Source organism: Saimiri boliviensis, chromosome 3 (assembly GCF_048565385.1).
Source record: "Saimiri boliviensis isolate mSaiBol1 chromosome 3, mSaiBol1.pri, whole genome shotgun sequence".
NCBI lineage: Eukaryota > Metazoa > Chordata > Mammalia > Primates > Cebidae > Saimiri > Saimiri boliviensis.
In genome coordinates, this window is record NC_133451.1 from 113,638,911 (window position 1) to 113,660,164 (window position 21,254).

Consider the following 21,254-nt stretch of genomic DNA (forward strand, 5'->3'; position numbering starts at 1 on the left):
AGTGGCAATAATTAAGAAAAGACTGTTCAAGTGTCTTGCTCAAAATTATACAGACACAGCTGTTCTGTGGCAGAGGTAGAGTCTGTTCACAGACAGTCTGGTTTTAGATTCTGCACTTAAAGCATCTGGCACTTCGTTGAACCTGTAATGTCCCTGCTATGGTAGGGCCCACACGGCAACAATTACACATGGAAAGATCTGCACAGACTTGAGTTCAAGATCAATGCAGAGCTGTAGACTTCTTGAACATCTGCAAGAAAATAAAATACATATTTTATTTTGTTGTTATTTTTTTGAGACGGAGTTTCGCTCTTGTTGCCCAAGCTGAAATGCAATGTCATAATCTTGGCTCACTGCAACTTCTACCTCTCAGATTCAAGTGATTCTCCGGCATTCGGCTCCCAAGTAGCTGGGATTACCACCACCACACCTGGCTAATTTTGTATTCTTAGTAGAGACAGGGTTTCACCATGTTGCCCAGGCTAGTCTCGAACTCCGGACCTGAAGTGATCCATCCACCTTGGCCTCCCAAAGTGCTGGGATTACAGGCGTGAGCCACCATGCCTGGCCATAAAATACATATTTTAAAAGATGAAATTCAAATCCAACTCTCCAGAAACCCTAGAACACTGACTCAGAACTTTTGTGTTTTTAAGAGCCGTCTGAGGTCCGGAGCTAAAGCTTTCAGTCCACCACTGACTTCATTTCCAGTGCATGTTGGCTCAGACGCCTCAAGATGTTTGAGTCCTGTTTTCTCGGTTGAAAGACTTTTAATGTTTTTCTTTCAATAGAAGAATACTACCTGTGGGCACGGATTGCCACATACTGGAGTGAAATCCTTTTCTTTGCTCAGGAAACCATTTCCAATGTCAGGATGCCTCATCTGTTCTCCCACTACCTTTTTGTAGAAAGCCCCCTTCATTGGGTTCGTCTGTAACAGTTGTTTGCTGGGCCAAGGCATCATAGGTGCAAAAAGTGTACTTAGGTACACAGCCATCAGTCTGAAGTGGTGGGAACGTTTTTAAATAAATATACCAAGGACCTATATGCAGTATCTTATTTCAGGTTCCCACTGTGTGGAAAAAATCTGATGAATTAATGTGAAAGAGAAGACAAACATGAATGACACTATAACGTGTGTAGTGATAGACACATACATGAAATACACATACATACATGACACACACACAGCACAAGATAGCCTGGAATAGACCAGTGTCACCAACATGATTGTCAACAAAGAAGCCCAGGAAGTAACCTCATTCCCTCCACAGATTCTTTATCTTAGAACCACTTTCCCATCCCTGTCTGGTACCTGGTACAATGCTAAATTAAAAAGAAAAAGTGCTCAGTAAATATCAATTAAATAAACTGATAATTGAAGAAAGAGAAGTAGGAAGTTGGGAAGGGAGGGAGGGAGGGAGAGAGGGAAGGAGGGAGAAATAGAAGGAAAGGAAAGGAGAGGAGGCAGGAGGGGCAAGAGAGGACAGAAAGGGAGGGGAAGGGAGAGGAGAAGAGGGCAGTGATAGGGAGGGGAAAGGGTAAGGGTAAGACGGAGGAGGAGAGGAGAGCAGAGGGGACGGTGGGAAGGGGCGGGGAGGAGAGGAGAGGGAGAAGGAATGGAGGGAAGGGCTTCATCAATCAATTGAACACACCGTTGGGTTTTCAAAGACATCTATTTATTTACTCTTTTCCATATCTTCTGTGCCTCCTTAACTTTCAGGTTTTTGCAGAGCAAATTCCCACGTTGGGTTATTTCTCAGTTAGTGGTTGACACAGTTTCTTGGGGAAATCTGGAAACCTCCTAACGAGGTCTAGAATAAAACTGTTCTATTGCATCTCCCTAGATTTCTAACTTTATCTTTTGTGCTTATTTCCTTTTAATGCCCAATCATACTGCCCAATCCCCCTCTCTGGTCCCTTTTCACACTTCTCCATTTCCCAAGTCACCACTTTCATTCTTGCCACCATGCCCAGCCCAGCTTTCTGAAAAACTGGGAGTTTTCTCCCAGTTTCCATTTTTCTGGTAATCATGTCGATTATCTCTTACTCAACAGGGTTCAAACCTAAAAGTAATTTCTGACTGCTTCTCTTTGCCTCTCCTAAATCTTCCATGTTTCTTGTTTGTTTGTGTGTGTGTTCTTGTGTTCATCTTTTGTTTATTAATGTAAGGTAAGGAATAGGGAAAGAAGGGAGACAGAGAGAATGGGGCTCACTGTTTGACACTGGAAACTACTCCAAAAGACTGAATTGCTAAAATGAGAAACTCAAGGCATTGAGTTACTTTTGCTGTGACATGCAAAAATAGGAAACTCATGTATTTTTTCCCTTCTGCTACTAGAAACAAATATTTGTTTTCTTCTGTTACCAGAAACAAATATTTTTAGTTCACACTGCAGTGAACCTGATCCTGGGCTCTAGGAACAGAATGTAACCTAGGGTATCTTCCACCCTTGATCTAATTCCTATAACATGTCATTGGAATTTGCAACAGGGACAAGGATGAGAGGGCCTTTAAAGAGGATAGGAAGGTGGCAGGGCTTAGGTAAATTCTTAAATATTTCACTTTTTATAATAATAGCCATATAAATTTATTCCTGTTTACTGGGAAAAAAGCAAGAACTCTATATATGGACACAAAAAATAAAGCCCAGCTTGACACACTGCTTGGGTACCCTACAAACATTCTTGCTCTGATTATTAATCATGTTTTCCGTATAATTTTCAAAAATCAGTAGTAATCCCTTGTTATAATACAGCTGTAAATTTTTAAAGGGTATTAGAACTAAAATTACTCATATAAACCATCTTATCAAATTTTCTTCCAGTTTATGTGTTTTATTCATTTTATTCTAGATTCCCTGCTCTTCTAAGACAAAGCGATTTAGAATTTCTGTGCAAGCAAGAAAACTAAAGAAGAAAAGAGGAAAAGAAGGTAAGTCCCAGGAACTAAAATGTCTCCAGTTTTAGAGGCTTCTTCAAATATGCAGCTTGTTCATCTTGACAAAGTAAGTCACTTTCACAAAGCTATGGTTTACTTTGCAGTCCGTGATTATGCTGTTACCCTTCATGAATTAGCTATAGGTAAATGATTCCAAAAAGTATAATTATTCTGATTCTCATACTATTTCTACAGGCTTTTCTTTCTCTGAAAAATCAGATGAATAAGGACATTCTAAAGTAAAGAATCTCTCCTATTTGATTAGAGAGAATTTTCTACCAGGATAGGATGGAATGAACACAATGGATTATAGAGTGTGTATGGTGTGATATGGGGTGTGTGTGTGTGTGTGTGCGCGCGCGTGCATGTGCTTTCCTCACTTTGGAAGAGCACTCTTGTTCTCAGGAAGTCTTAATCCTTTCTGATCAGCACTTACATGTCAACCTTAGAGAATTAAACTTGTACCTGGTTATTTTTTCTCTCTCTCTTTGATATAGCTCAATGCATTTTCTCAATGGTAACCATGGTCTAGTAATTTAAAGCCTTTGAACCTTGTGAACAGATTCATTTAAAACCATATTCTGAGAGCCTTTTCCACAAAATGGGAAGTGTCTTCTACCAGGAGACTACAAAAGAATTTACAAGAGAAAATCTGCTAAGTGTCCTGCTCAGGATGAGTGTACAGTAATAGGCCTAGAAGATTCAGTGTCCTGGAGCAAGTCATTCAAAAAGGCCCTGACTCTTTGGGCTTAATGGATTGAATTCTGAATTTCTTTGCTTTCTCCTAATTGATGGTGTTTCTTATTTTAACACAAAATTTAGTAAAAAGTTTTCATGAAGTAAAGAACTTTCTAAATAAATTACAAAATAATTATAAAATACGAATATGCAGGAATGTTAACATTTTGATGTCAGAGAAATTAAGTTATATGAGCATATTTCTTTTTGATGCTATTGATTCAAAGACAATATATTAAGTCTATAAAATCATGTCAGAAGTTTAGAGGGTATGTATAAATCTTAAGAGTCTATGACAGTGACTGTGGTTTTGTCACCATTATTTTGTGTTCAAGTTACTGAATCTAAATTAATTTTCTATTCAAAACAAGTGTGTGTGTGTGTATGTGTGTGTTTCATTGACACAAATTCAGTATTGCAAAAAGAGTTTTTGCTATTCCATTTAAGAAGAGAGAAGATAAGATAGAAGTCATCATTTTTTTTAAAGAAGAAAATCGTGGAGTAATTTTGCATAAAATAGCAGCAACTACTATTGTTTTGTTTTAATATCCATCTCAGGCACTGAGTTTTTATGTTTCCCCGAAGGGCATCTCAGAGAAAGGGGATAAGAGAGAACTTTAATAAGCATTCCTACATGCACACATACACATTCTTACATGCCCAGTGAGTAATTAATCAAAACGAAAATAAAACTCTGGAATGAATAGCTAGCTATGTTATGTGCTATCTTCTGTATACGGGGTATCTCTCTTCCCTTGATCTCAATTTAGGTAATGGTAAGGCTTTTACATTAAGCTAAAACTTAATGCAAAGTAGATTTTAATAATTTACCATTGTGTATTTACTGTTCTTTTAAGATCCTCTGTAAGAATTTTTGGACTATATTTTGCACAACTGGCTATAGAAACAAAAGACTCTAGAAATGTGCATGCAATATACACATAACCTAGATAAGTGATGATTTATCTAAGTTGTTCTGCTGATGTTTTCCTCAAATACTCCTCCTGACTTCTCTTTTCATTCAAATGTGAATCATGACACAAGCATACACTGTGAAAAACCTATCTGTCTAGTTTTATAATAGACTTCAAATAAATTAAATTTTTAGGCTAAATTATTATTGAAGTATCCCGGGAATTTGGTGCACAGTTCCTCTTATTACTAATGGGAGTCACGCACCTAATTTCAGTCACTCTGAGCTGAAATGTAATCACCTGTGTGTTTTCTGCTATAAAAGTTTAACTCAATATTCAGTACAAAAGCAATCCTTGGCTCTCAGAAGCCCATTGGTGATGAGATTACTTCAGATCTGCAGCATTTCGCCTTAGAAAAAGCACTTCCTATGAAAGCCACTACAAAAAAAAAAAAAGACACGTCATCCTCCCCTTGTCTTTTAAGTACTCTCTCTTCAAACCCTTCTCTTGCCAGTTCACGAATTCCACTCTTCCCAAACTGGGAGTTTCTCTAGGACAAGCAGTTCATCTTTAATCGCTAATATAGAAACTTGAATGTTTTTGTGTTCCTCTGAGATGCATATTGAAGGGTAACTTTTCATAGGTGATGGTTGCAGCTATGGAGGTAGGGCACCACCTTTAAAATACATATATAAATATATATCTTGATGAGGAAACAAAAGTTACCATCCACATAGCACCAAGCTCTTCCTAAAGAAGGCAGAACAACTACACGCTTTCTAACCATGGAAAAGCACTAAAAAAGAAAGAAAGAAAAAGAAAGAAAGAAAGAAAGAAAGAAAGAAAGAAAGAAAGAAAGAAAGAAAGAGAGAGAAAGAAAAGAAAGAAAGAAAGAAAAAGAAAGAGAAAGAAAGAACGAACACACACACACACACACACACCAACAAAAAGAAAAGAAAAAAAACTCCAAAAGAGCTTCTTCAAACTACATTATTTAGGAAGATTTCTTGAGTGTGCCTCTTCTGACTTTGAACAAATCTAGTAAGCATGCTCCTAGTGCATACGTTTTAGACGATACTTTCCAGTGTGATTATGAATACACTTTGTATGTCCTAAGGTCACTCAGATATCTTATCTAATGCTCAGAAACTTGTCCTAAATTAAAATATGACAAAATGATGTTTTCCAAAAATGGCACTGAAAACTAAATATCACACAATTTCCATGGCACAGAATCCTGCTCTTGTTTGTAAGAGGTAGTGAAGAGGATAGGAAACATATAAAATGTTATGTGGTCTGTTCTCAAAATGGAGAAAAAGAGTATCATAAATAATTGAAATCCCCAGATTAGCCAAGGCTATCATTTTTTGTCAGTAAGCTCCACCCTTTCCCAGGCCTTTATAACATTGAACTCAGGATTGCAACGCCTTTGTCTTGAATAAAAATTCTTATTTCTTTTTCCGGCCGTACTGACCAAAAGAGAAAAGGAAAGGGAAACCAGAGAGCCCACATAATACTCAAGCTGAGTAGTCCCTCCCTGCTTCAGCTGGGATTGGAAACTGATAGATCACTATCCAGCACATAATCAAAGAAGTGGACGAGATGAAAGAAACAGCATAAATTAACAATGTCAAAAAACATCGTAAGCCTCTCTGATGATTACAAGTAGCTCTATGTTTGTTGTCTTGCAGAATAAAAATCAGAATGGCTGACTACAAATTTGACTTTTCATCTGGATGTTTTGGTGTTTTGCAGACACAGCATTTGGTGCAAGGGAAAAGTTAGAGTTTTAAATCTGTGAGACACGATGATAATTTTTCCCTCTGCTTCTTAGTCTCATCTTTATGAAGGAGCTGTCTCTGAACCTGGGAGTGAGGCATGTGGTTCAATGCCTCCAGACTGTCACTTTCTGAAGTTTTCAGTCTGATTTCAGAGAATCCTAAGGAGGATCTGTACCCCAAAAAGCACTCAGGCTGATTGAATGCTTTGATTATGAATGTTTGGATCTGATTTTGTAGAAGGGAATTTCTAAGTATAATGTCCATGGCTGTATCCTAGCCTCAATTTTTTAAAAAAGATTAAGAGGCTAAACAGATTTTCTTGCTAAAGTACATAACCTATGAAAGAACAGGGACAAAAGACAGAACTTTAGAAAAAATTTTCCTTTGTTAGGACATTGCTTTTTTTTTAAAGGGTGAATTGAAATTGAATAGCAATTTACTCTATATTGGGAGGTTACAGAGTGAGCAAAATGGACTTGTTGGGGCTGTCCCCAAGGATAGTAAAAAAAAATGGCAGAAATAACTATTTAATGCAGAGAGGTTGTTGGCAAACTCACTTTGAAACATGTTAAAAAGCACTGTTCTGAAGTTTATTACTTCAGTTTAGTCTGTGAACTGACTAAACATTAACCTCATAGATTTAAAATCTAGGCTGGGTACCGTGGCTCACGCCTGTGGTCCCAACACTTTAGAAAGTGTAGGTGGGAGGATCGCTTGAGCCCAGGAGTTCAAGACCACCCTGGGCAACATAGTGAAACCCCATTCTACAAAAAAATTTAAAAGTAGCCAGATGTGGTGGCATGTGCCTGTAGTCCCAGCTGCTTGGGAGGCCATGGTAGGAGGATTACTTCAGCCCAAGGGGTGGAGGCTGCAGCAGCCATCAACATAAAACAGTCAGAAGAGGGGCAACGCAAGATGACCAGAGGCAAGAGGAAAAAAAGCTTCTGTTTATTAACTCAGGAATCAGAGAAAGTATTTCCTTAGGGATTATACAGTTTCTTAAAATATGTGGTACATTTTTGCCTTCAGTTTTCTAATCACTAAAAATAAATAAATATAATGCTGCAGGGGGTGCCATTTCATATCATGAGATAGCATAGGCCTTGGAACTAACTGAGTGAGATTCAGATTCTTATTCTATCACTTTCTAATAGTTACAAATTGGAAATATTAATTATGTTTCTATATATCAGTTTCTTAATCTGTACAATAGAAATAATATACCTCCCTACTATTGTTTTACAAAGACAAAATTTGATCAATATACTAAGGTATATTGATATATAACAACAAAATTTGATCAATATACTAATATAATCAGTACACTAATGTTCAAAAATTGTGCGTTGTAAAAGTACCTTTAGGCCAAGCATGGTAATCCCAGCACTTTGGAGGGAGGCTGAGGCAGAAGGATCACTTGAGGTCAGGAGTCTGAGACCAGCCTGGGCAATATCGCAAGATCCCATCTGTACAAAAACTATATAGCAATGATAATAATAGTAACCAGGTGTGGGGGCATGCTCCTATAGTCCTAGCTATTCAAGAGGCTGAGGCAGGAGAATTGCTTGAGTCATGGAGGTCAAGGCTACAGTGAGCCATGTTCCTGCCACTGCACTCCAACCCAGGTGACAAAATGAGACCCCATGTCTATAAATAAATAAACAAATAAAGATACCCTTGTATACAACACACAATAATTTGCGCCTATTACTATTATTTGAGATGATTATTTCACAAGATTATTTCAGGAGGCTAAGGCAAGGGTATTGCTTGAACCTGGGAGGCGTAGATTGCAGTGAGCCGAGATTGTGCCACTGCACTCCAGCCTGGGTGACAGAGCATCTCAAAAAAAAAAAAAATGCATGAATAAATGAATCATTTTCCTAGGAAATAATATAGTAGGCAGCGTCTACTCTAGGAGCACAGAGATGGCTCTGAATAACCAAGACTGATATTCTTAACACTGTGTGGAGGCAGCAACTCAGAATTCTCTGACCTTGACTCTTAGATTTCAGCATTGTATAAGCTCGTCGTACCCCATTCATCTGCTATGTAGATCTCTAAACTGAGCCTCATCAGACTATAGGTGCTTTCAGACCATTTGATTGAAATCCTTTCCAATTATGACGTTATTTATGAGATACGGTTTTTCACAGCTGATTTATCTCTTGCTTTGTGAGCCTGACTATATAAGAAATGTCATACTAAATGAGCTCAGTGATCCATGCAGGCCAGTCTATTCCCAGCAGTGGCCCCAAGGAATATTCTATGGGAGTTTTTAGTTGCCATGCAGATATTACCTAAGTAAACCTCTTAAATGTGCCCAGATAATTCATCAGTAGTCTCTCATAATAATTCTCATGTAAGAATTCACTTAATCAATTTGAATATTGTAAGCCAAAAGTAAATTTTCGTAGGTTCCCCCTGCCAATTTTTAGCAAAGTTCCTTATTGTACAAATGTAGATATTCCAGAGTTCAAATGATGATGGATACTAAACTATGATAAAATATGATTAGCGAGAAAATAATGGTTATCTAATGGCAAAGTATCTTTTATTAAGTATTACAAGTGAAGGTGAATATCAAAGTAAAATATGGATTCTATAGTTTACTATCTACTTCTGTTTTATTCTTTTCTAATTTTCTTAATAATACCTCCTTAGTTCACAGATTTTATGTTTATTTAATCCAACCATATAGATATTACTAAATAATCATGCTGTTTGTTGATTTATAACATCTGAACGAGACGAATAGTGATAAATTGTTCAACTACAACAAATTTTTAGAAGAGTCAGATGTAAAAAAAAATTCAATTTGTAAACATAACAAAATTCAGTTGAATTAACAAAGGCAACTTCAATCAAATAGTAGGTTCAGGGTAAAGGAATTTTTTTTTTTACCTCTATAAAGGAAACGTTTTCTTTTACATATATACCATTCAAGTGCCAAAAAAGAAAAATCCCTCTCAGACACTGTTTATTGAAAAAATTTTCATGAGAGCCAATCTCACTTTTCCAGCAGAGCAGCAACCTAGCTTTCTAAAAGGAGAGCAGATGCTTTTGAAAACACTGCCTGCATGTTGCAACACATTTATTTAAAAATACTGTGTCTATTATTCCTGAACACTTAGAGTAAAACCTCATTGTAAATGGTGTTATCACCAGGAATGGTAAGTTGTTTTCATGCAAGAAGTTCAAAATCTGCTCTGATGTGGTCAATTAGAGGAGCTTTCTATAACTCCTTAGGACCAACTAAGGGTACATTTTGTTGTGATGTTTTTAATAGTTGGGTTCTCATATCCTTCTGACCTACATAGCATGGGGCAGTCAGGCAGCAGCTGGTACTTCTCAGAGTCACTCAAGGAGAGACTGGCAATTTGTGTGCTGGCTTCTGTGTGCGTCTGTTTCTATGTCCAGCTATAGAGCTACCTATCATCCTTTTTCTCTGTTCAATTACTTACCATTGACACACTTCGTGAACAAAAGTTCTTTGGTGGGAGCATGATCTTAGAATAGATTTATATAAAGTGCAATAGGCCTTTATCAGAAGAATGAAGTGTGCAAAGAAAACCCTGAATCACTACTCCCTCTTCTGTATCAGATTTTGACCTTAAGACCTATCTTAGTGTAGCTGGTAGCCAGTTTGAAGAGTTCCTTTCCTCTACCCTGGAAAGGGACAGTGGGAGGTGGGCGGAGAAAACACTTCAGCTATTCTGCTCTTCAGAGTGGTCAGCAACCTAGTGTCCCCTGGAATTGCCTCCTGGGTCCTCTACCCCATTCAAACACCACCCATTAGATTCAGTGGGGAAGTTCAGCGTGCAAAAGTACTGATGCATAACGTCTCTCACTGACATGAGCCATATCCCTGCTCTTGATGGATTTTTAAAATCACTATTACATTAAATGCCAAATTTCAAAATCGAGGTAAAGTGGCACTCAAAGAGAGAGATTTGATTACTGTTTAAGAGAAAAAGGAAAAATCTAAGAAGGATTCAAGTGCCAGTCATAGATCTCGGCATCGGTGACAGCATAAATGGCATTTATTTATCTTTACCATGGGTGAGATCTGTGGCTATGCATAAATATCTCTTGGGGGCTATCATGTATAAATTAGAGAACAATGAAGAACTTCATGCTGATCCTTTCAGACTGAGAAAATTGACTTAGAGGGGAAATTGAGTCATTAAGGGTAAGGGTACTCTTTAAAAATATAAATTTGTTTATTTTTTTAATTTTTAATTTTTTAGAGATGGAGTTTCCCTCTGTCTCCCAGGCTGCAGTGCAGAGGTGTGATCTCAGCTCCCTACAACCTTCACCTCCCAGGTTCAAGCAATTCTCCTGCCTCAGTCTCCCGAGTAGGTGGGATTGCAGGCACCCGCCACCACACCCAGCTAATTTTTGTATTTTTAGTAGAGATGGGGTTTCGCCATGTTGGCCAGGCTGGTCTCAAACTCCTGACCTCAAGAACCCACCCACCTCGGCCTCCCAAAATGTTGGGATTACAGAGGTGAGCCACCACACCTGGCCTGAAAAATACATGTTTATTTGTGTGTCTCCCTTTGGAGGAATACAAAAGATGAATCAAACATTTATCTGACTCATAAAGAGTTCTCAGATTGTTAAGGGAAATGAGTCGTAAACAAAACACATCAAATACAGCGATTTGTGTTACAGCAGAGGTCCAGTGACGTGTTGTAGCAATTAAGAGGAGGAAAGAAACTAGGGCAGGATTCCTGAAAGAAAATTCTATTGTGTCTGGGCTCCATGGCTCACACCTATAATTTCAGCACTGTCCAGCCTCGGGAGGCCGAGGCAGACAGATTGCTTGAGGTCAGTAGTTCGAGACTAGTCTGGACAATGTGGTAAAACTCCATCTCTACTAAAAACACAAAAGTTAGCCAGGCATGGTGATGCACACCTGTAATCGCAGCTACTCACAAGGCTGAGATGGGAGAATCTCTTGAGCCCCAGAAGCAGAGGTTCCAGTGAGCCAAGATTGCACCACTGCACTTCAGCCTGGGTAACAGAGCAAGACTCCATCTCAAAAAACAAAACCAAACAGAAAAGAATGCAACCTTAATTTTTCAAAAAAAAAATGTACTGTTTAAACCACATGGCACAGGAATATTCGAATGGCCTCCAGAAATCACCTTCAGCCACTGGAGATTACTATGGCTGGCATAGGAACGTAAAATGTCCACATTCTGTTGAGTCCTCAGTTCACATCTGCTCTTGGTGTGCCAATTAATGTGGTAGAAAAAGATGCTTTCAAGACTCCTTGGGCCAGAGTTAAAAGCAAATAAAGGCTGGGTGCGGTGGCTCATGCCTGTAATCCCAGCATTTCAGGAGGCTGAGGCGGGTGGATCGCCTGAGGTCAGGAGTTCAAGACTGCGTGACCAACATGATGAAACCCCATCTCCACTAAAAATAAAAAAAAATAGCCAGATGTGGTGGAGGGCACCTGTAATCCCAGCTACTCAGGAGGCTGAGAGAGAAGAATCGCTTGAATTCGAGAGGCAGAGGTTACAGTAAGCCCAGATCGCACCATTGCAGTCCAGCCTGGACAACAAGAGCAAAACTCCATCACACACACACACAAAAGCAAATGAAGTGTTATTCCTTTTATAAAGAGCATAATTTATTCGCTTAACAAATATTTTCTAAGTGCCTACTTTGGAGGAACAAATGTGGTATAGTCTGGACTATAATAATTTATAGTTATAGTAAGATTGCCCTGTATAACACAATTAGATAGTTGAAGATTTCAAAAGTTTTAAAACTTTGGGTACTTAAGATTGTTGCACTAATTTAGTTACCTTCTCCGAAAGTCATGTCAGAGACAAAGCACCAAAGATTACCCTAAAGCATTGTTCCAGTTTATCTGTATAGCTCTGTGTTTTCAGATGAGGACAGGTTTGCCTCTTAGGGGGTATCTGGCAATGTCAAGAGCGATTTTCCCTTGTCACCACCTGGGAAGGGGGTACTATTGGCCTCCATTAGGTAGGAGCCAAGGATGCTATTAAACACCCTACAGCACATGGGGAAGCACCCACTGCAAAGGATCATCTAACCCCAAATGTCAGTGGTGCCAAGGCTGAAAAATGCTGGGGTAGGTTATATTAAGATTTCTACCAAATCACCACTTACGAGCCCCAGAAATCATGAAGATACTGCATAGAGAGGCCTTTTATCCAGAGACCTCCTATGAAGGAACAGGCACCCAAGCGACACAGTCAAAGAACCCAGCTGGATGTTGGTCATGTCCTCAGAACCAAGAGCACAGTGTCAACAAGATGGGGGAGAGAAGGGAGCTGTAAACACAGAACCCAGGCTACAGAAGCGTGCAAGCTGATGTTCCCGCCAACAGGTGGGAAATGGGCTTTGGGACCACAGAGGCCAGCAGTGAAGCTAAATTCAGAGGGATTTGGCAAGGGCCAGTTGGGCTGTTAAAGGCTTGCCACTCGGTTCCTTAAGGACCTAGAAATAGAAATTCCATCTGACCCAGCAATCCCATTCCTGGGTATATAGCCAAAGGATTATAAATCATTCTACTGTAAGGACACATGCACACGAATGTTCATTGCAGCACTGTTTACAATAGCAAAGACCTGGAACCAACCCAAATGTCCATCGATAATAGACTGGACGGGGAAAATGTAGCACATATACACCATGGAATATTATGCAGCCATCAAAAACGATGAGTTTGTGTCCTTTGTAGGGACATGGATGAACCTGAAAACCATCATTCTCAGCAAACTGACACAAGAGCAGAAAATCAAACACCACATGTTCTCACTCATAGGCGATGTTGAACAATGAGAACACATGGACACAGGGAGGGGAGCATTACACACTGGGGTCTGTTGGGGGGAAATGGGGGAGGGACAGCAGGGGTGGGGAGTTGGGGAGAGATAGCATGGGGAGAAATGCCAGATATAGGTGATGGGGAGGAAGGCAGCAAATCACACTGCCATGTGTGTACCTATGCAACAATCTTGCATGTTCTTCACATGTACCCCAAAACCTAAAATGCAATAAAAAAAATCACACACAAAAAAGGCTTGCCACCAATAGCTGCCTGTTTAATAGCAGCAAGGATGTACCTTGTCCCCTCATTTTCAAAGCCACAAACATCACTTCTTCACCCTTCAGTGCTTTCATTCAGCTCTTCACCTCAGAGCTCTGCATTTGCCCTCACCGAAGACCCCCTGGCCCCATACCTCCCCATCCTATTCAGCCTTCCCCACAACTGAGTTCTCTACTCTGGACCAGTAAGTCATCATGGGATCACAGCAGATGGGAAATGGGGACCAATGGACCTGCTCTTACTGTCAGGAGTGCTTTGGGAGTAAAGTGTATCTGTAAGTCAAGGATGAGAATATGAACTCATTTCTCCAGATAAATATTTTTATATGTGGAGATCAAACTCTGAGCTTCTGAGGTTCCAGCTCTAAAAAGTGTCCTAAAAATCTGATGAATTTTTTTTCATTATAAAATACAAGTGGGATCTCACTATGTTGCCCAGGCTGGACTGAAACTTCTGGGTTCAAGTCATCCTCCCACTTCAGCTTCCTGAGTAGCTGGGACTACATGTGTGTTCCACATCTCCTGGCTTTTTAGCAGTATTTTCTATGACCAAATGAGATTCAATACTCCCAGACTACCTCAGGCAGCTGTGTAGGCTCCTCTACAAGCTAAAAATGGTTCATACTGTATAGGAATTTGCAGTTGGAAAGCATATTTTCCAACCATTATCTGATTTGTTTCTCACGTGAGCCCAGAAAAGTTGGCATCTATGGATGCTCAACCACTCCTTCAGCACAGTGCTTAGCTGGATACATAATAAGCAGTTGATGAATTAACAAATGCCCAATATTTTAACATGATAAACACATTCTGATTACTAAAATGGCTTGCCCAATGAAACATGGATGCTTAGAGACAGCTCAAGTGCCCTGGCCAGCTAACTACCCATCCAGGGCATTCTCACACTGTCTCTCGGGCTGTGTCTGATCCAGGATAGATACATGACTACAGGGATCTGCAGTGGCACCAAATGATGTCCTAGGCCCCAGGGTGGCAGCTCTGTAGGGGGAGAGGTCCTGTGCACCTGAGTTTTGCCTGAGTCCCTTATAGCCCTTCAGGTGGGGAGGTTGCTCCAGCAATTTCATCAGAGACAGCTCTCTCCTGCTCTTTAAGGCAGGAGAACCCTGCTTTTGATTTATTTTGTGTTTCACCACAGGGCTGAGCACACCCTAGAGGCATTTAATCTGTTGACTTGAATTGATCTCAGATGCTGGGCTTGGCCTGATATGAACCTTCACACTGTAGGACTCAGCGGGTCATAGGAACTCATTTCCGTTTAAATCCCAGGCCCCTGATTGCTCCAACCAACTCTCTCTCTGGGGTCCATGGGTCTGGTCAAAAAATCATGGCTTTGACACTTGATGCAGTTAAAGCAAAGACATGCTCTTCCTCCCGTCTGTAGGTTGAAGACATTAGATGATCAAAGGGAATGATGTTTATCAACTGCTCAAAAACTCTCCCTTACCTAAAGAATCAAGCATAAAATCAATAGCCCAGCATTTCCTCCCTCATTTACCTTTTCAAACTTATTTCACATCATTCATTTACATCTTCCCCGTGCTCCAGCCAGGCTGAAAGGTCTTTGTGACGCCATATAGAAGATGCACACATTTCCTCTGCCAAGATGGCCTCTCCCTTCTCTCCTCCTGCACACAGCCCATCTCTATATAACTCAGTCTATCTGATTTATTCACTCTCTGTTCAGCAAATATTTATTCTATGTCTATAAGTGTGCACAGTGCTTGGAATAAACAGGTGGAAGAGACTCATGATCACCTGTAGAGATTAATTTCTTTAGCAACAGCTTACGTGAAACAAATAAACTTGATTACATAGTTATCAAGTGTGATGTACTGTTAGGAGAGAAATTAATAGGATATTTTGATAAAGAATAACAGGAGACTGATACAAAAACAAATAGAAAGAATGAATAAGACCTACTATTTGACAACATAACATGATGATTATAGTCAATAATAGCTTAATTGTACATTTTACAATAACTGAAAGAGTGTAATTGGATTGGTTAAAAAAGGAAGAGTAGGTGCTTGAGGGGATGGGTTCCCTATTCTCCATGTGATGTGATTATTATGCATTGCATGTCTATATCAAAACATGTCATGTACTCCATAAATATATACACCTACTATGTAGCCACAAAAATTAAACATTTTTAAGTTAAAAAAAAGAAAAACAGAAGAGTTTTACTTAGAAGGAGAGGTCATGAGAGACTCCTTGGAGAAGATGCCTTTCAGGCTGAGCACTAATGCCATATGAGAAGAACATTGAAAGAAGAACATTTCAGAACCAGAACTCGGAGGCAGGGAAAGTTCAACTGCGAGCTGTTCAGTGATGCTTCTTCTCACCGCCAACCTACCCACACTGCCTGCCATTTAGAAATAACATTTACTTCCTTCAGTTTCTATGGATGCTCAACCACGCGCAGTGGCTCATGCCTTTAATCCCAGCACTTTGGGAGGCCAAGGCGGGTGGATCGCTTGAACCGGGAGTCTGAACCAGTTTGGGCAACATAGTGAGATCCCATCCCTACAAAAAATAGAAAGATTAGCCCAGCACAGTGATGCGTCCCTAAATGTCCTAGCTACTCAAGAGACTAAGGTAGGAGGATTGCTTGGGCCTGAGGCAGTCGAGACTGTGGTCCATGGTGGAGTCATTGCACTCCAGCCTGGGCAACAGAGCAAGACCATGTCAAGAAGAAGGAAAGGAAAGGAAAAAGGAAAGGAAAGGAAGAAATAGAGAGAAAGAGAGAGAAAGAAAGAGAGAGAAAGAGAGGGAAGGAGGGAGGGAGGGAGGGAGGGAAGGAGAAAGGGAGGGAGAGAAGGAGGGAAGGAAGGAAGGAAGGAGGGAGGGAGGGAAGGAAGGAAGGAAGGAAGGAGGGAGGGAGGGAGGGAGGGAAGGAAGGAAGGAAGGAAGGAAGGAGGTTCCCAGATGCTACATGTTGCCCCCTTGTGATATGTATCACTCACACTCTGCCTCAGTTTAGCTCATTAATCTCCCTTCCCTTGAGCGTAGAATGCATGTCAAAGTCACTTTTGAAGTCCTTCCTTGAGGATCCTTGCCTCTATCTGTTCTGGACACCCAGCAGAGGCAGGCAGCTCCCTTCCTGGGGCCAGGAGGCTAACACGTCCCTACTCCATCCCTCTCACTTAACAGCACTCATTGCCTGCTCCCTTATTCAGACCTCTTTGCCAGCTAAAGAAATGGCAGGACACCGGGCCATCTTGTAAGTTTAAAAAGTGACAAACCACTAGCCACTCTGTTGAACACAAAGACATAGTTCTAGGGGTGGATGGACAGGAGCTATAAACCCATATGACTTAAGCTGCAACGCTGACTTGGAGCATGTGTTACACTTAAAATTAAAGATATGTGTGTATATAATATAAATATGATTAATGAGAGCAGAAAGTGTTAGAGGGAGGAAAAAATAATTATATACAAAAACTCATGTACAGGATGAGAATACAGGCTTGGAGAAGCAAACTGAATTAACCAGCAAATAAAAGAGTTAAAAATCATACCACAAAAATGGGTTTTATAAAAGAACAGTGTTCTGAAATTGCCTTATGATATTGAATTGTACTTGAGTAAATTAGGAGTGGTGTTCTCATGTTTAGCTGTCATTAATGAACTCAGTAGTAAATGCCAGTGTCCCCACCAAGATCCCACTGAGTTACGTGAAATTCTCCAAAAAACTCTCCAACAGGAGAATTTATAAGCTCTGCATGCTCAACCATCTTAATATGTAAAACTGACGGAGAGATGTGAGAGTAACTGCAAGCAGCTCAATTCCAATTTGTTTGTTTTCTAACAATGTCTTTGACACGTTATACATTATGTCACGTTCCAATTTGATGAAAATGACTTCCCGCGTCCAGTAAGAAATACATTTTAAGAAGCAGACCAATTACACTGTTATTTTCCTTGCTGTTTTCGATGACAGGCACTTTGCCACATCTTCTTTCTTCAAAAGATCATTTATCAGCAACAGAGTTAGCTCTTGGTTAAAAGAAAAAAAGTCTAGCTTAGACTGGTGTCCCTCTCATCTACCCCCCTCTCGAGAGCAAACTGAAGTGTTTTGCATTTTACACGGGATAAGCCACCTTTAAAAAGACGCCAGCAATACCAGCTCCAAGAATGATATTGCGAAGTTTGCTACAATTCTTTTTAAGAAAGGAAATTATCTTGGTTGAAGCTAAATGCCGGCAGCTGCATGCCATGTTCTCTGAAAACAGCAAATGTCCTTTAGGTTAGTTTATCTTTGGTCTGCCTTGGTGTTACCCACAGTTAATTCTTAGTAGTACAGAACAATCCTTAGAGGAGCAAAGAAACATTTATTCAATACAATCAGTGAACAGAGAATGGAGGGAGGTGGGTGGGGGATAATAGGAGCTGGGGTGGAAGAATAGGAAATCTGACAAAAGTTTGGAGTTAGGGGTCCTAGTGGGATTCCTCCCCCTTTTAACAACAAAGTACAGAGTGAAAGAATATGCTCAGCTTACTTTGTCTTCCTACTTCGTTTGATCTGAAAGAACAATCAGATACGGCTGATTTCTGAAGACCGTTCAGAATAGAGAGATCTCGAATGCCCCAGTGATAGCCACCGTTGTCAACAGGAGGCATTCCAGGCACTGACACCAGCACCTGAAAACGCTCAGATGCTCAACACTTCATCTTTCATTTCAAAATCTACTGCTGGGAATTCTCTTTATACAATGCATTGGATGGTAAGTGTTTAGGGGAGGAAAGGATCCTGGAGGAGAATAAAGCGTGGACCTCAGAGACTGGGATTGAACCCTAGAGGAATCAGATATTTTAAGGTTAGAGAAATTTCTGAGAGAGAGACAGAGAGAAATTATGAAGTGCTGCAGAAAGAAAGAAAATAAAGAAGTTATATCTACCTAGATGCAAATCTTTCTTTATCTTTTATCTTTTTTTTTTTTTTTAAGAGACAAAGTCTCTTGTTTCACGGCCCAGGCCGTAGTAGCATGTTCATGGCTCATTGCAGCCTTGAATTCTTGGGCAAAAGCGATCCTCCTGCCTGAGCCTCCCAGAGTAGCTGGGACTACAAGCGCACCACCATGCCCAGCTAATTTTTGTAGAGGCAGGTTCTCACTATGTTGCCCAGGCTTCTCTCCAACTCCTGGCCTCAAGCAATCCTCCTGCCTTCACCTCCCAAGGAGCTGGGATTACAGGTGTGAGCTATAGCACTGGGCCCCAAATCATTCATTTCACCTCTGGCTGGTCATGTGGTTCTCTTCCTACCTACATGCTGACTGATCTCGTGAGGTAATCACACAGTTTGGAATAAACTTCAACGTAATGAGGGGTGCCCTTCACCTAAAAGGAGTTCAAGACAAACTGGAAATCCCCATGGAGGATTTCTGCCAAAAAACTGAGCATCTTTGTAAACCAAGTAATGGTCTCATGTGTTAAACGATAAAATAAATCAATAGTATTTTTAAAGATCAGTTTTTAAAAATATGTACATCACTGACTATGCTAAATATCTAAGAGTCATCTTACCTAAAGCAAAGAACTGGATTGCATGCATAGTAAAGTCATGGAACATATTATGAGGCCCTCAGGTTTTGCTAATTCTTTTTTTTTTTTTTTTTTTTTTTTTTTGAGACTGAGTCTCCCACTGTTGCCTGGGCAGGAATGCAATTGGAGTGCAATGGCGCGATGGTGATCTCGGCCCACTGCAACCTCCGTCTCCTAGGTTCACACGATTCCCCTACCTCAGTCTCCGGAGTAGCTGGGATTATAGGTGTACACCACCACACCCAGTTAATATTTTTGTATTTTTAGTAGAGATAGGGTTTCACTATGTTGGCCAGTTCTAGACTGGTCTTGAACTCCTGACCTAGTGATCTGCCCACGTCAGATCAGGCAGGATATTTGGGGCGGGCGGGGGAGAATTTTTCCTTTTTTTTTTTTTTTTGGCAAGAACGCAATTCCACTGGAATACATTTGATTTTCTCTCCACATAGGGTGAGTTCTGGGGCTGTAGATAGTTGTATGGCTACCAATTAATTTCATAGGAGAATCAAGAGATACTATTTGCTTTCATCCTGAGTTATCTGCTGTCTTTGGTGGCATAAAATGTACATTTTTTGAAATGTAAAATTTACAAAAGGGTTAAGCAGCCAATAAGCTTTTAGGTAATATGTTGACTCCATTTCACACAATTTAGCAACTTATTACATATATTTGATAAAATTCATGTTTGGCATTTAGATTCTTGACAGTGATACAGTAAAACTGGCCCCAGAGATAGAAGAAAGCTCCTTTATCGAGAATATAAAGTTCACTAGCAAATGTGCTTTTGCATCTTTTTTCTTTAAAGAAGAGAGAACTATAGTAAAAATAATAAGCAGATCCTACTTCTAACACTTTTTTATGCCTGTGATCCAACTCTTCAACTGAAAAAAGAAATTAATAAAGAAGCCTCTAGGAAAAAAAATTCATATTTTTATCCAATTTATTTTTAGTTAGTGTTTCATTCCCTAAGAAACTATTTAAGGTTCCTAATCTGCAATTATTAAAATGTTCCTTTCCCTTTCTGAAGGGCAACATGTTAATCTCTGAAGAGGTAAAATATTGGTTAAGGTACTCTAGAGTATAATAAAAGCAGATGATAGAAATTTGAAATTGGCTTTTACTGTTTTTGAAGGAGCTAAAACAAAGTTTTGAGGAAGAAATCATAGCTCCTTTTTGCGTGCGTGTGTGTTTTTTTCTGGCAAGCTAGAGTTGACTAAGCGGAAAGAGATCAGAAATTGTACCCAGGATCAGACACCCAGTGTCAGGGCAGAATTAAGGAGAGGCGGATGTGAAGATAGCAGCAGGGCATGCTGGGATATGCAGGTGGCATCTCCAACAGTGGCAAAGGATGAAAACTGAGAACACAGTTGGTTTTAGAAGCAAATACGTGCAATCTTATTGCTACAGATACAACCGTAACCTTCAGTTTATGATCTGGATTTTGAAGAATCAGAAGCATGAGTATGCTAATTATTATGTTAGTTTCTTTAAGCTTTGTATCACGTTTATTAAAAAAAATTGAAACTATTTAATATTCTTTTTAATAAAGGTGAGACAACGCTTAAAGGAGGATCACTTTAGCTTAGGAATTTGAGGCTGCAATGGGCTATGATTGCACCGCTGCACTCCAGCCTTGGGAACAGAGTGCAACTCTTGTCTCTTTAAAGAAACAAACAAATAAAACTACCAAGTTGACATAACTTTCTCAGAGTCACTTTTCTCATCTGTAAATAAAGGTGGTTATATCCACTTAATAGAGCTATTGTCAGGATTAAATGAGATAATATGTGTGTATAAGCACTTAGAGCAATGAAAAATAAAAGAATATTGAAACTATTACAGTTTTAAGAGGAATATCATTGCCTAAAGGAAATCAGTGTCAAAATTTCTAATCCGTTTACCAAAATGCACTTTCAAAGAGCATCACAAATTCTTTTTGTGAATGTTTCTTTTAGATTTTAATAACATTTCTAGAATAAATGTTTAGGTAATTTTACATAAAAAAGGGAACAAATGTTTGGGTGCTCTACTGGAAGGGAAGCTCCACTAAAACTGTAGGTAATGCATACGAATGCGGTCATCCATTTTGAAGACAATATTCCCAGTACAAAGTACTGTGGTATTTTCTTAAGAATAGTCTATGGAGCCCCATGCAGTGGCTCACGCCTGTAATCCCAACATTTTGGGTGGCCAAAGTGGGAGGACTGCTTGAGCTCAGGGGTT

The 21,254-nt window shown here is 39.8% G+C and overlaps 1 protein-coding gene across 14 annotated transcripts in view; it reads left to right on the top strand.

Moving 5' to 3' along the window:
• TENM3 (teneurin transmembrane protein 3) overlaps nt 1–21,254 on the top strand; it is a 2,726,163-nt gene that overhangs the window by 1,955,353 nt on the left and 749,556 nt on the right. For all 14 annotated transcript variants that reach the window (XM_074396661.1, XM_074396660.1, XM_074396665.1 and 11 more), the window contains one exon: nt 2,857–2,935. The gene's annotated coding sequence lies outside the window, so the exon portion shown is untranslated. The remainder of the gene's footprint in view (nt 1–2,856; nt 2,936–21,254) is intronic.